Source organism: Orycteropus afer, unplaced genomic scaffold (genome assembly GCF_000298275.1).
Source record: "Orycteropus afer afer isolate SDZICR_OR568_19922 unplaced genomic scaffold, OryAfe1.0 scaffold00037, whole genome shotgun sequence".
Lineage (NCBI taxonomy): Eukaryota > Metazoa > Chordata > Mammalia > Tubulidentata > Orycteropodidae > Orycteropus > Orycteropus afer.
The window spans coordinates 666,293-681,102 of record NW_006921624.1 but is presented as its reverse complement, the minus strand read 5'-3'; the positions used below and the strand labels follow the sequence as shown (position 1 = coordinate 681,102).

The window sequence follows — 14,810 nt, the reverse complement described above, 5'->3', positions numbered from 1 at the left end:
AGCAGAGGATCACACATTAATATTTGATCAGAAGATGATAGCAGCCCTGGCAGGGGATCCAAGGGGGGCAGCTGAGGCTGCTATGCTGATGAGCACAAGGAAGGACTTGGCAAGCCATCCCCATTACCCTCCTCCAGAAATACAAAAAAGGAAAATTTAAAGACCTGATGCTACTGTTAACTTTAGACTATTACCTAATGCAAAAATCTTGCCAGCCGCAAATTGCCCTCAATATATTTTTCCAGTGAAAATGAGTCTTAAACCTGCTTTGACTTTTCTTCTTTAATCAGAAGCCTCCTTACACAGTTACAGATGTGGGCTTTATAAACATCCTTAAACACCAGTTTCAGGTTAAGTGAAAGAGAGTGAGGGAAGAATTCTTTTAAGGAACAAACACAAAACTCTCTTCCTTTAAAAGTAAAATATATCCTCCCCAAAATATTTGTGGGGTTTATCTGTTTGTTTTTGAAAACACAGATAAACCTAGGTGAAGTGTTCTTCAAAATAAAACCAAACAATATATTTTTAGCTCATCAGTGTAAACAGAATATCAGGATATGAGAAATTATGTTCTTTCCGACACAGCCTTGTTCAGAAACTATAAAAATACATAGATGAAAATATCTTTCATGGTCACCTATTTAAAACAGAATTACTGAAGGGGCCATTTGATTCTTAAATTGTAATTCCAAATAATCCAATCCCATCATCTGTAAATCAATACATAAGTATACTAATTAAAAGGTATTAGAACTCCATTTGCTACTGATGAGAAAAACATTCAAAATCTTTTCAAATAAGAGAAAAATTTTATTTCATTAAGCAGAGTGATTAGAATAGTATGTATTTGGGAAAGCATGTATCACTGCAATAGGCTCATGGAAACACAGTATTTAAGAGTCTCCCCTCTAATAGTGATCACAACATATATAACTCACTTTTCACGTATCTTTTAAAACACACTAGAACACCAATTTACATGGCTATGAAAGGGAGTCCATGTTAAAGTTTAAAACTCTCCAAGTCACAATACAAAAATGCAGTTAACTGTTCTTCAGTGAACAACCAAAAAGAGACAAAACTAAGGTTGTATTCACATATACATTTAAATCCTAAAAGTACCAGTTTTCAAGTCATTGAAGCCAATGTGTTATTATTTTTTAAAACCCAGGACTCACAAAAGCAGGAATACTCAAAAGGCAACACCCAATGTAAAGCTTCCCAGAAACGACTGTGCAAAAAATTAGGTAAAACTACCAGCAGTCAGTTTGGTGTTTGGGATGGCTTCTGACTGGCTTAAAACTAGTAGTCAGTTTTTCTCTTTACCCTCATCATCAACCATGGGAAGGTACCGATGATGTGCCTGGACCGTGACTAGCAGAATTCTGGACCAATGCCTCCTGCTGCACTGTGCAGGCCTGCCCTGGTGGGTTTGGTAAAGAAGCTATGACTTCCTCATCTCTGGCCTCCAGTGCTGAAACCACACCAGGACCTGGGCCTCTTGAGATAGGAGTCCAGAGGGCGCTAATAGTGTTTCCAGAAAAAGAACTAGGTCTACAGAGAAGAATCAGCCAACAGGGTGCAAAGGGACAATGTGCTGTCCAACAAAATTCTGAAAGGACACTATGGGGGGTAGGAGGGAGGAGATATAAAAAGAAGACAGGAGTTATAATTCCTAAAACATACATAAATGACTTAAAATTTGATCCAGAGACACCTCCCCACCCCAAAAAAAAACCACCAAAAGCCAACGAGAGACACAGTAAAAAAAGGTTAAATAAGTCACAAAATAATCTAAGGCTTATTCTTTTTCTTCAAATTGTCATGTGGTTACCACCATTCAACCAGAAAATTTCATGTACAAATGATTCTCATTTAAATCTTTAATATCAATATCCTCATTCTTACAGTAGTTTGTGCTTCCTGGGAATTTCAAAATACCAATGACAATAAAACCAAACATTTTATTTTTCTATCACCATTTCATGAGGGGATGAACATCAGAAATCAAAAATTATATTCTTCAATTTTAGAAAATTAATTTCTTGTTTATAATGGGAGATGGAGGTTTTTAAATAGCAATATGTCTTTGACCAACTATATTAAGAAACTTACTTTTTAAATGTATTTTATTCATATATACAACACAATGCTGTTGTTATTAGATGCCATCAAGTCAATTTTGACTCATAGTGACCCCAAGTGACAGAGTAGAACTGCCCCATCGAGTGCAGGCCACCAGATCTTTCTCCCCTGGAGTTACTAGGTGGTTTCAAACCATCAACTTTTTAGTTAGCAGCCAAATGCTTAACCATCTGTACCACCAGAGCTCCTTTACAACATAAAAGAAGTTTTAAAAGAGAATGAAACATGATGAAATGAAAATTCAACTTCATTTTAACACACTGAAGGGTAAGCGAAAGACAGAATGCCAGGATGGATGCCATTCAAACTGTATCGTCCTAAATAAACACTGTCTTCATAGTAAGCAATCTAATAACACCCAACTGAACTCTTCCAATTGTCCTAAGGCTATCTCTAGAGTGAGATCCCAGATATTAATAGATAACATGGTCCACGATGATACATACATTATTATTTACTATGATCCAAATATAAAATTTTTATTTCCTTTCTTAGCCCCTGAAGTTTACAAAAAGCAAACTGCATGAGTCCTTAATACCTCTGAAGCAATATTTATTTAAAAAAAAAAAAAAAAGGCAATGTTTTTTAAAACCAAAGCTCAACTTATAAGCGTTCCATCCAATTAGCTCAAAGATTGGGTCTGATAGTTAATAAAAGTATGAAAGGCATATAAAAATCGAAAATAGTTTCTCTGAATTTTCTTACAAAATCTATTTTACCCAGTAGGCAGAAATCTTCTTTTTTCACATTGAGTAGATCATAATGTCATAATGTCACCAAAATATCGACATTGGAAACATCTGAGCTAAAAAGGTCCAAATACAATCTGCTTTTCTCAAGCAACACAACACCCGCCTTACTAACAGTTTCAGCATGGCACATGTACAAAACCTAGCACCCTGCAGTTAAGCAAACCGCCTTTAAATGTTCTGTCTGGCAGCAATTCACTTGCGTGTCTGTATGTTTTTACAAGTACTCTATGTATTTCATTGCGTCAGCTGCATTTCTTTGACAAAGTTTTAAATGGTCTGGGAACATTTTATGAAATGTTCTATATCTTTATATGGAAAATAACATACACTGGAAAACTGTACATCGGTCTAATATTTATATATCTATTTCTTTATCCACCATCCAGTGCTTTAATTGCTAATGTTCCAAAACACCTTCTCACATTCATACCCTCCCCACCAAATGCAGTGTCACTAAACAGCTAACTTCCAACACAAAAATCTGCAGATGAGAGTACTACCATGGAAGAAAGTAACATAACAATTTACTTAAGCTGCCTGGCAGTAAGAAGAGAGTTAACAGCATATGTCAAGTTTTTTTCTCTAAGAATTGTAGCCTCTAACAGAAAATTAAGAACATAATACAGTGATAAACAGTATACTCTTCTCTCCTTATCCTCCTCTCAATAATTTCTTCTAATATAAGTAATAGATTCTTACAAACTTAATAATCAAGGCCATCATTTCCTAGGAAAATACTTTTCAAGAACAAAAAGAAAATACTGTGTTTAAAATGTCTTGCCATCCTTCAAAAATAAATAAAATGAAATGTCTTGCCAATAGGTCTGCTGGAGTCCATATATCTCTTACAGGATAGGTTTAAAAGAGGCAGTTGGCCTTCAAACAAGGCATCACATCATATCACTGCAATGAGCCAGCACCATGGCCAGGCAAGAGGCTGTGCCCTAACGTGTGCACCACGTCCACTGAAGAGCACAATACGCTTTTCAACATTTAAAACAGCCATTTGTATATTACTGCAGACCTAAACTCTCTTGATGGACCCCAAAGTACAATTTCATTCATGTACAGAGCATGGCCATATGTAAAAGGCTTATATCACCACAGAGAAAAAACTAACAGTAAGAATAAATCTGTCTTACTTTTTCAGGTTTTGTGTGTTTTTTTTTAAAGAAAGATTAATTTTCTTCAACCTCAATGTTTTCTAGTCTTCTACTACAGCATACTTTTAAATCTTTAAGATATACCAGATTGCCACAGGATGTTTAATTAATAGAGTAAGAGTCTGGGCAAGACTTACTGGAAAGGTGCTATAAATTATTTTACACAGGCTCCAAAAACCCTGAGTTCTGCCTTAGGCTTAAAGTTCCTAGAAAACGTGGTAGACAGATCTTTTACAATAGAAATGCAAAATAATTCATATAATGTACTGTGGTTATGTATGAGGGCTCCTTTGTACATTGGTAACTAGTATATGTGTACACACACACGCACGCACACACATATCTTACCAAATTATTTTGCTGTTTTCCTATTTCACACCAATGACTCCATTGGAAAGGTCAAAGCATGAAACATTTTTAATTGACTGTTGAAAAAATACACTGATTTAATTTTGTATGAAAGGCTAACAACTGCATAGTAACCAAATGCTACTACTATCTTTTATAACTGGAGCTCTTTAGGAAATTTGAGAGTAACTGCAAATGTAGCAGTTAACATGGGAATCTATGCTGCTTTCACTTTTAACGTGGCAGGTATCAAGCCCAAAATCATTTAATGCCTACGAAATGTTGCCAGTCATTATCTCTAGGACATTGCGGTCAATAAGAGCCAAAGCATGGAATACATTTGAAGCTTACAATTACAAAAACCTGCCCTTTAAAAAATGGGACTTTAAAATTAGCTATAAACGATATAATCTCATTGTTTAATTTCATGGAGTTGAAGATAGGACCTTCTCTCCACAACCACAAATGTTAATCCAAGTTGTTTCGTTACTGTGGTTTAGTGCCTTCGAGTCGATTTCCATTCTGAGTGACCTTTTGTGACAGAGGAGAACACCCCACAGGGTTTTCTAGGCTGTGAACTTTATGGGGGCAGATCGTCGGATCTTCTCCAGGGGAGCGGCTGGGTGGGTTTGAAACCCCAGTCGTCTGGTGAGCAGCTGAGTCCTTAACCACGACGCCACCAGGGCTTCTTAATGCAAACTGTAACCAGATTTAATTTTCCAGATGAGAAAATGGGAACATGGGGCAAATGGGATGTTCTCTCCTTAGAGACATTTTCAACTTTTACACACTAAAAATGTAGACTCTCAGAAAATAGTCTGAGAAGTTGTACTTTTTGAGGAAAAGCTAAAATTTTTCCCAAGTCAGAAATAAACTTTCTTTTAATCTTCAAAGAGAAAAGTTCATTTTTTTTGTCTAATGCAGAATTAAAATTTCTTGGTAGTATGATCGCAAACTACCTTGCACTAAACTAATAGAGCTTCAAAGACGTTGCCAATTAAACCTATTGTTGTTGTGTTGTTATTTGCCGTGGAGCCGAACTTGACTCATAGCGACCCTTCCTTGGGTTTCCCAGGCGATATCACTACGGAAGTAGATAGCCCCATCTTCCTTCCGAGGAGTGGCTGGTGGGTTTGAACCGCCAGCCTTCTGGTTAGCAGTCAAGTGCCTTAGGCACTATGCTACCAGAGCTCCCAATTAAACCTACTGCAGCTACGAAAATTCAGCTTAATTTACTTTATATTGTAAAATACCTGGATCATTATTTTAGCATTTGACTTAAACAAAGCATTGTAGTAAATTATTCAATTTATGGTAAATAAAATTTATCTATTAAAATGACTTATTTTTAAAAGGACTGTTTCAAGCACTATAGTCAGTTTAAAAACAACACCAACAAAAACCAACATGTTTTCCTTTTCCTTGACAATAAAACAAAATAATTTATATTGTCTTCCTTTTAATGTTCCTCAAATTAAAATTACTCATTTAAAAAAAAAAAGAAAATATTCATTCCAAAATGCAGATTTTACCCTGAAATTAGAAAGGAGTCTAATTTACTACTTAAAAAATAAAAACTCCTTTCAAAGGAAGTTAAATGAACATTCTATTTTCATGTACAGATAGAATTCTTACTTTAAAAAAATCTATTCCAGGTATTAATATTTTGCTCTAAAGCCTGAAGACTGTAAAAGACATAAAAACTTTTAAGTCATTACCAATTTTAAACCATGTTTAGAACACCTTTTCCTCCCAACAATGGCATTTAAAACGCATATATTCACAGTAGCTAGCCTGATAACATAGGTACAGCTCACCATTTACACCTATAACAAAAACACAACACAAACAGCATTATTCAGCAAAGGAGAGAACAACCCACCTCAGTATGGCAAGCAATGGAACCATTCATGTACCAGCTTCTTCCTCCAGAGCTAACATATTCTGCCTTTCAGGCACATCCTGCTCGGATGTCCCTATTTATGCATAAACAGCAGACACTGACCTATTGTTTTCAGTTGTTGAAATTATGAATAGAGTACAGTTACCAATTAAGTGAATCAACAAGTCCTAAATACATCAGCTGTTCTACAAATAGTGAGTCCACTGACATCAAGCAGTAAAATCCAGGGAGTTTCATCTTTCTTTCTAGAGAATGTGATAGATTTTGGCCAGCAATGCCACTATGTGATAATCATTTGAAGTGTTTTTCATAACTAATTTCCTTTACGAAAGGAATACAAAGCTGGTCCTTAACCAAGCTCGTATCACATAAACCCAAAAGTCAAACATAAATGAAATGCCAAAGAGAACTAAAAATGGAAAAGAGACAGTGTGCTGGAGAGGGGAAGAATGCCAAAAAAATATGCTCACTTAAACTTAACTTCCTCCTTACTGAAAATCTGAGGTTTCAACTTTCATTATTATTGTAATTTAAGTATTTAAGGTTTTTAAATTTGTTCAAAGTCTGGAACAAATTCCTAAAATCTATCAAATTAATGTTGTTGTTGTTGTTACGTGCCATCAAGTCGGATCCGACTCACAGCGACCCCTCCTTGGGTTTCTGAGGTGGTATCACTATGGAAGTAGACTGCCCAATCTTCCTTCTGAGGAATGGCTGGTGGGTTTGAACCACCAGCCTTCTGGTTAGCTGTCAAGTGCCTTAGGCACTATGCAAAATTAGATATTCTTTTTTTTAATGGTTACAATCTCAGGCTTGCATTTAATTTCTCTCTGAGTTAAAATGTACTTCACTCCACCTTTCTCAATGAGTAACAGAAGTGTCACACTTATTCTAATGTGTTTGTAATTACTTTAGACTTAACCCAAGTGATAGCTGTGCCCTTTATGTATCACAAACATGACATCATCACATATGGTCTTCATAAATAGATACTTCACATCTGTTCAAAGTGGTGAAAAGAGAACTTAATTCATTATTGATTCAAATACAATATTATTGATTGAGTACTCACTAAGTGACAGGGATTTTATATAAAACTTCTCATTTAATCTTCATGACAAAGCTATGATATTGGTACTATCTTATCAATCTTACCATTGTTACAGGAAGCAATAGTCCATCTATCACTTATCCAAAGTTAGAAAACTAGTACTCAATTCAGGGTATAAACACTCTGCCTTTGAATGGCCCAATTGACAGCCACCATCCCTGCCCTCCAGGAATTTACAGCTTAACCAATACAGAAACTCAAACAAGCAACTTGGGAAGCACATCCCCAGACCTGTCTTCCCAGGCACCTCTGGGTGGATGTGAATCTTCAACCTTCCAGCCAGTAGTCTAGAACTTAACTGTCTGTGCCACCCAGGGAACCTAAGTCTATCCACACAATACTGTCTGCATGTCTACCATAGTAGAGGGGCATCTGGCCTCGTCCTGGCAGGGGCAGCAAAGATTTCAAGGAAGACGGGGAAGAGCCAGGGGCAGAGTCCAAGACTAGACCAAGGCTCATTTCATGATACCGCAAGCTCCCTTCTGAAAATATACTGTATGATGAGTACGTATTTTATGAGGCCAGGTCCCATGTTTTACTTAGCTTTGTCTCCTACAAAATGTCTTGCCCAGTATAAATACTCACCAAATATTTCAGGCATAACAGACTAGAAAAAAAAAATTCATTAAATACCTTGTCACTCCAAATGGGTAAACGCCAGTATCAAAATGCTCAACTGAAACTAAGTCTGAGTGCTACAGCTTCCTAAGTATTACATCAGCATGTAGTAAGCACACAATAAATATTAGTTGTTATATTATTAACCCCACTGGAGAAATAAGCAAGCACTATAAATTAGATGACTACAGATGTATAGGTGTGCCTCAAATTGGAAATACATGTGTTCTTGAAATAAACTTTTATAAACCCAATTAAAATTCTCCCATTGCCTTCTATTACTTATTCTGAGATGTAATAACTTGATCAGAAACTGATTTTTTTCTACATTGTCTGTGGATCTAAAACCCTAAGCTACAGTTTATTTGCCTCTTGGCATCTGTTTGCTAATGATCTGTAAACATTAAATGCACTAGGGACTCTCTCAGATTTACAGAAACCTTGAGGTGAATCTTTGTATAAACTGAAGTACCTTTTTGCCAATTCCTCTGCTTTGTAAGTTCGTATACTGGGTTTCAGACACAGAGTCCCACTCAACATTTTTGCAGTAATAATTATAATACTGCCAGCTACCACTTACTAAGTGCCTAAGACATGGCCATGAGTGTTGTAATTTATTATCTTATTCAATCATAACAACCAGGTAAGTAGATGTATCCCTATTACATAAATAAGAAAAGCAAGGCTCACAAAGAACAAATTCACAGAGTTAAATAAAGAGCTGGGATTCAGCCTCCATCCATCAGATTTCAAAGAATACAACACTGGCTTTTCTCTTTTGGCTTTTATTTACATCCTCTTCTTGATTTGATGACTGATATTCCAGTCATTATTGTGACTCATCAATAAGAATACATCTGGACAAATAACTAAAACATGTTGTTGTGAAATAGGCTTTAGCAAATTAGGAATGAGAGCCTTCCAATATCTCCATTTCAATTCCTTTGCCAAGTTCAGAATATAAATAAAATGACTCCAAAGTAACTAGCACACACTTCATTTAGTAATTACAATATTAGAAACACAAATCCATGCTAAAAACATAGAATAATTTCAAAGGCTAGACACATTATCCTTATATCATCTAAGAAAAATTACTTGCTAAATAAGAATATAAAGAAATATAAAAAAATTATTTGCTAAGTAAGAATATAAAGAAATTTGCTCTGTAAACTTTCACCCAAATCCTAATTTAAAAAAAGAGAGAGAAAAAAAAACATTTACCCACTTAAGAAAATATGTTTCCAAGTACCTCTAAACCACTCTGAGAATCCTAATGCCAAGGTCAAACCAGTGTGTACAGTTCAGATACAGCCGAAACCTGTTTCAGTGAAACACACTGTCAACCAAGAGACATTCTTACACCAAAATTCTGCCTCTCTTCCCTCTGGGAACAAGCCATGGCTGCCCAGCCATATTCAGTACCATGAGAGAAGCAGTGTCTATACCTAGACACTAATGTTATAAAAACAATCATAACAGTCTAGAATCTTTAGCCTGGCCATGAAGACCAACTCATCCAATTTTATCTCAATTTCTTAATTATGAACCCCAACTCTAGCCAGTCTGATCAATTCACTTTCCCACAAAACTTGACATGCTTTGGTCATCTTTCTCCTGTTCCTACCATCCAAATCAGATTTTTTCAAAACATGCACTTAGGCATGGGCAGTTTTAAAATGTGGCCAACTGTATATTCTTACATGAATTAATGCTTAACCATACTAAATTTTTTTTTTAAAAAATTAAAAGGACAAGAAACCATTTCCTTCATCAAAAGTGCAATGAATTTTAAATGAGGTTGATAAAAGAACAACAAAATTGGCATACTTACATCCATTGAGCCCCAACTCATGAGACTTTCTGGTATGCACGGTCAGCCGGCAGTGAAACCCTCAATCTCTTCTCTACAGAATCCCTTTACAGACTTACATTCTTACTGCCACCAAACGCTGACTCTCTCAAGTGCTGGAGGTTTCCTCTCCGCTTCTCTCCTCTCACTGGCCTGGAGGGGGTTACATGGTGTCTGCTCCCCTTTGCCACTTCCAGACCATTTTCTCCCTTTATTCTCTAGATTTTAACCTCAGGTCACCAGATTACACATAAACACACATTCTCACACACACATACATACACACACACACACACAGACTCACCCCTCACTACTCTGCCTGCTGTCATCTACTGATCTCAAGTTTACTCTTCCTTGAATCTTATAGATCCTGGTATGCTGTCACTCACCCTAATATTTATCACAATCTTACTGATTTTACTATTTGCATAGATGATCCTTCCAAATTCTAGAATTCCAATTCCTTAGGCAATAATTCTCAATTCCCTGCCAATTCCCCTCAATTCACTCCGATGGTCATACCCTAAACTTTACCATTACCAATAACTGACCCTCCATAAACGCCTAAGGCACTTGACTGCTAACCAGAAGGCTGCCAGTTCAAACCCATCAGCCACTCCTCGGAAGGAAGAATGGGCAATCTACTTCCATAGTGATACCACCTCGAAACCCAAGGAGGGGTCACTATGAGTCGGGTCCGACTCGACAGCATGTAACAATCAAGACCTACCATCTCTCTTTCCAGTTCACTTCCTACAGTACTCCAACTCCAAACATTTAAATCCCACAAAGATATACACTCTAACAATCTTTCCACTGTTCTTCACCCACCTCATCAGCTCACTACTGTTATGATAACTATTGTTATTAGGTGCCATTGAATCAGACCCCAGCAACCTCACGTACAATGATGGTGCCCAGTCCTGCACCATCCCCACGATCAGCTGCAGGTTGGACTGTTGTGATCCAGTGTTTCCACTGGCAGATTTTTGGAAGTAGATCACCAGGCCTTTCTTCCTAATCCCTCTTGGTCTGGAAGCTCCAGTGAAACCTGCTTACCATCATAGCAACATGCAAACTACCACTGATAGGCAGGTGATGACTGCCCATGAAATGCACTGACTGACAATGGAACCCAGGTCTGCTGCATGGAAGGTGAGAGGATTCTACAATTGAACCATAAACTGTCTCACTATCCTCCTTATCCAGTTTCAATTCTATTGTTGTAACTGTTTCTTTCCATATATCCTCAATGACTTACTCTTTTACTCTGTCATCCTCACCTGGCAAAACAACAATCCTTGTTAATTTAAATGATCCACCTGCCCTACTGCAGGTGATTGTGGCTAGAGCAAAACACACAACTCTACTGATTTAAATTCATGATTTTTATATGAACATTAATGCTACTAAGTAATTACACCACCTTTTCCTTAATGCATTCGCTCTCCTCAGTTGCTAATTCATAATTCTCCTCTTTCCTCAAAACCTCCAACCTCCACATCCTCAATTGCCACTAATTATTTTATTTGCCACTCTGCCACTTCACAGAAGCAACCAGAAGAGAACTCTCCACTAACCTCCATCCAACCTATCTTCTCTGACCCCACAGACTCTGTGTTACCCCAGTTACTATAAAGAACTGTCTGTGTCCCCTGCAAAGGACCCCTCCACTCATTAACTGGGAACTCATACTTTCTCATACACTTGTCCACAAACTTTACCTCTCTACTGGATCTTTCCCCTCAACATGCAAACAGGGTCTTATTTCTGTAAATATTTTTAAAAGTTCGAGCCTACCCCCCAACAAGCTACTACCCCATTTCTTTCCTTTTTATAGCTAACTTCTTAGAAAGAGTGTATCTATACTCACTGTCAACAATTCCTCTCTTCCCATTCTCTCCTGAAGCCATGGCAATGAAGCTTTCACCCCGTCACTCCTCTGAAACTACTCTGATAACAATGGCCACACCAATGACCTTGTTACTGCTCACATCAATTATCAGGCCTCAGTTCTCATCTTACTTGACCTATAAGCAGCATTCAATACCACTGATTGCTCCTTCTTCTTTGAAACACTTTCTTTCTTCACATGGCTTCCAGAGAATCCCACTCTTCATGGCTTCTCAGGCTCCTTGCTGACTTCCTCCTCCGGAAGGGCCCCAGAACTCAGTCTTTGGACTGCTTCCCTTTTCCTTCTCGGTGTCCTCCTTTGCTGGTCTCATTCAGTCTCGTCACTTCAATATGCACTGTCAGCTTTAAATTTATTTCTCCAGTTCTGACTTCTCCATTAAACTGCAGACATTTATCAGTCTACTCAACATCTCCACGTGGATGTCTAATTGACATCTCAAATTCAACATGTCCAAAACTAAACTCCCGATCTTTCTCTCACATCTCTGATCCAATCTGCCAGCCAATCCTGTCACCTAAATCTTCAAAATATATTCAAATCTGACCATTTCCTTCCATCTCTCCTGCTACCACCCTGATCTAAGCCACCATCACTTCTCACCTTGGTTACTACAACAGTCTCTGTGGTAGTTAAGGTTATGTTTCAACTTGGCTGTGCCTGGTTTTGAGTGGCTCAGCAGCTGGCTATAGTTATTCTCCAAGATAAGACTGGCAATCAGCTCCATGGTGGAATTTGCTGCGAACAGCTGAGTAGCTGCTTTAGAGGTTTGGTCTGCTTCCAGAGTATAAGGAGAAGCTTTGGGAATGGTCTGCAGCTTTTTGGCACACCTGGACCCTGCATGTAGCCAAGCCTTCATTTAACAGCTTGCCATGTTTCCTGCCGATCTTGGGACTGTCTCTGGATTTGAACTAGTGGCTTGCCATGTTGTTTGGTAATATTGGGACTGTGCCATTTTATTTATCAACCGTGGGCTTGTTAGTCTCAGCAGCCAGCAGCTGCCTGGATGAAGAAACACCTCTAGTTCCAGTGAGCCGGGAGCAAGAGGCAATGCTGAAGCTCACGGTCAAGGGGCTTTCACCCAGCCCTAAAGCTGGCACTTTGAACTTGGATTTCTAGCCTCCAAAACTCTAAGAGAATAAACTCCTGTTTGTGAAAGTCACCCATTTGTGATATTTTCTGTTAGAGCAGCACAAAGTAATCAAAACACTCTCCCAACAAGTTCCCCATTTCTGCTCCTGACCTCCTACATTGTACTCTCAAAACAGCAGTCAGAGTCATCTGGGTAAACTCAGGTCATGACACTCGATATCATGTCTTCCATATCCCTTCACCAGCACTTCTCTTCTCTCAAAATACTGTTCCGGCCACACTAGTCTACTTGCTGTTCCCAATGTGCAATCCATGCTTCCACTTCATGGCCTTTGCCTTTCACTCTGCCAGACGGACTTAAAGGAATGAACCATATGACTATTCGATTTTTATTCACAAGTTAGTTTCTTAGTGTGGTCTTCCCTGATCACCTTATTTAACATATCCCTATCCCACCATTCCTTACTCCTTCTTCCTATGTTATTTTTCTCCTCAGCACATTTCCGCATCCAAAATACTACATATTTATTTATTGTGTTTATTTTCTATTTTTCCCTACTAAAACATATGCTTTCTGAAGACGGGGAATTTTACGTATTTTGTTCACTGCAGTATCCCCAGCACGTATAATAGAGCCTGGCACACAAATACTGAATGGATGAAAGAGGGAATGAAGAAGAAAGGGAACATATATTCAAACATTCCTGTTGGCAAGCAATTTGGCAATGTGTATCAAAAGCATTAAGAATGTTTGCACTCTACCTCGTAATAATGCCACATCTCAGAATCTACCCCAAGGAAATAACCTGAAGTATAAGTAGTCTTTTATGCTTGTTTCAAATGCCATTTCACACACTGGAAAGGGATTGGTTAAGTAAACTCAAGAAACCCAATACAACATTGTCATTAATATTGAGTCTGTAATAACCACTGAGTTAAGAATTAACTCAAAATAAAATATAGATTTTTTTTTTAAATTGTGATTTGAGTGAAGATTCACAGAGAAAACTCACTTTCCATACAGAAGTTCACATATACTTTGTCTCATGTCATTGACCACAGTTTACCACAATGCAACAGCTCCCCTCCCACTTCCTCCCCATAGTTACCTCTTCCCTGTGTCCATCCCTCCATGCACTCCTGTACCCTGAGCTGTCTCCCTGTGCATAAGCAGCCCTTCTTTCTCCCATGATTGTTCTCTCCAAGGAGAGTATCTACTTGAGGTAAATGTCCAACTCATATGCCTATCTTTTGTTTGGCTGGAAACCACAGGTGTGGGTTCAATTCCAGACCTGAAGGGCAGTTAGGGGCCATAGTCTCAGTGGTTCCACCAGGCTCTATCGGACCAGCAAACCTGGTCCCCCCCCCCTTTTTTTTTTCTCCAAACGATTGAGCTTTGTTCCACATTGTTCTCCCTCTCTATCAAGGATCTCCTACATAGATCCCCTTCCAAGTGGCACCATCTAGTTCTTCTGGTCCCATAGTCGTATAGGCTGCAGATCGGATGGTGTACCAGTAGCTAGGACTAATTGTTTCCATGAATTTTCTTCTTTCTTCTTTGCTCTGGATGAGGAGAGACCCATCATTGCATCTAGATGGCAGCTTGCTAGCTTTTAAGATCCCAGTCGCTACTCACCAAAGTAGGAGGTGGAACAATGTTTTGCATAGTATGTTATGCCAATTGAGCTTCATGTCCCCTGCGACTATGGTGCCAAGCCCGCAGGTTCAACTACTCGGTCCCTCTGGGTAGCTGGCTGTGACCAAGCAGTGACCACAACCTTGCCCCTTGTCAGCTCTACTATACACCTGGGAATTCTGATCATTCACATAAACTTATAGGACCATTGTCTGCCAACCCTATATATGATCCTTCATACACTCCCTATTTCATAGACATACCTAATAGTTCGGCCT

At 38.3% G+C, this 14,810-nt stretch overlaps 1 protein-coding gene across 1 annotated transcript in view; it reads right to left on the bottom strand.

Moving 5' to 3' along the window:
• Positions 1-14,810, bottom strand: part of DENND1A (DENN domain containing 1A) — a 581,826-nt gene that overhangs the window by 463,800 nt on the left and 103,216 nt on the right. The gene's annotated exons all lie outside the window — the stretch shown is intronic.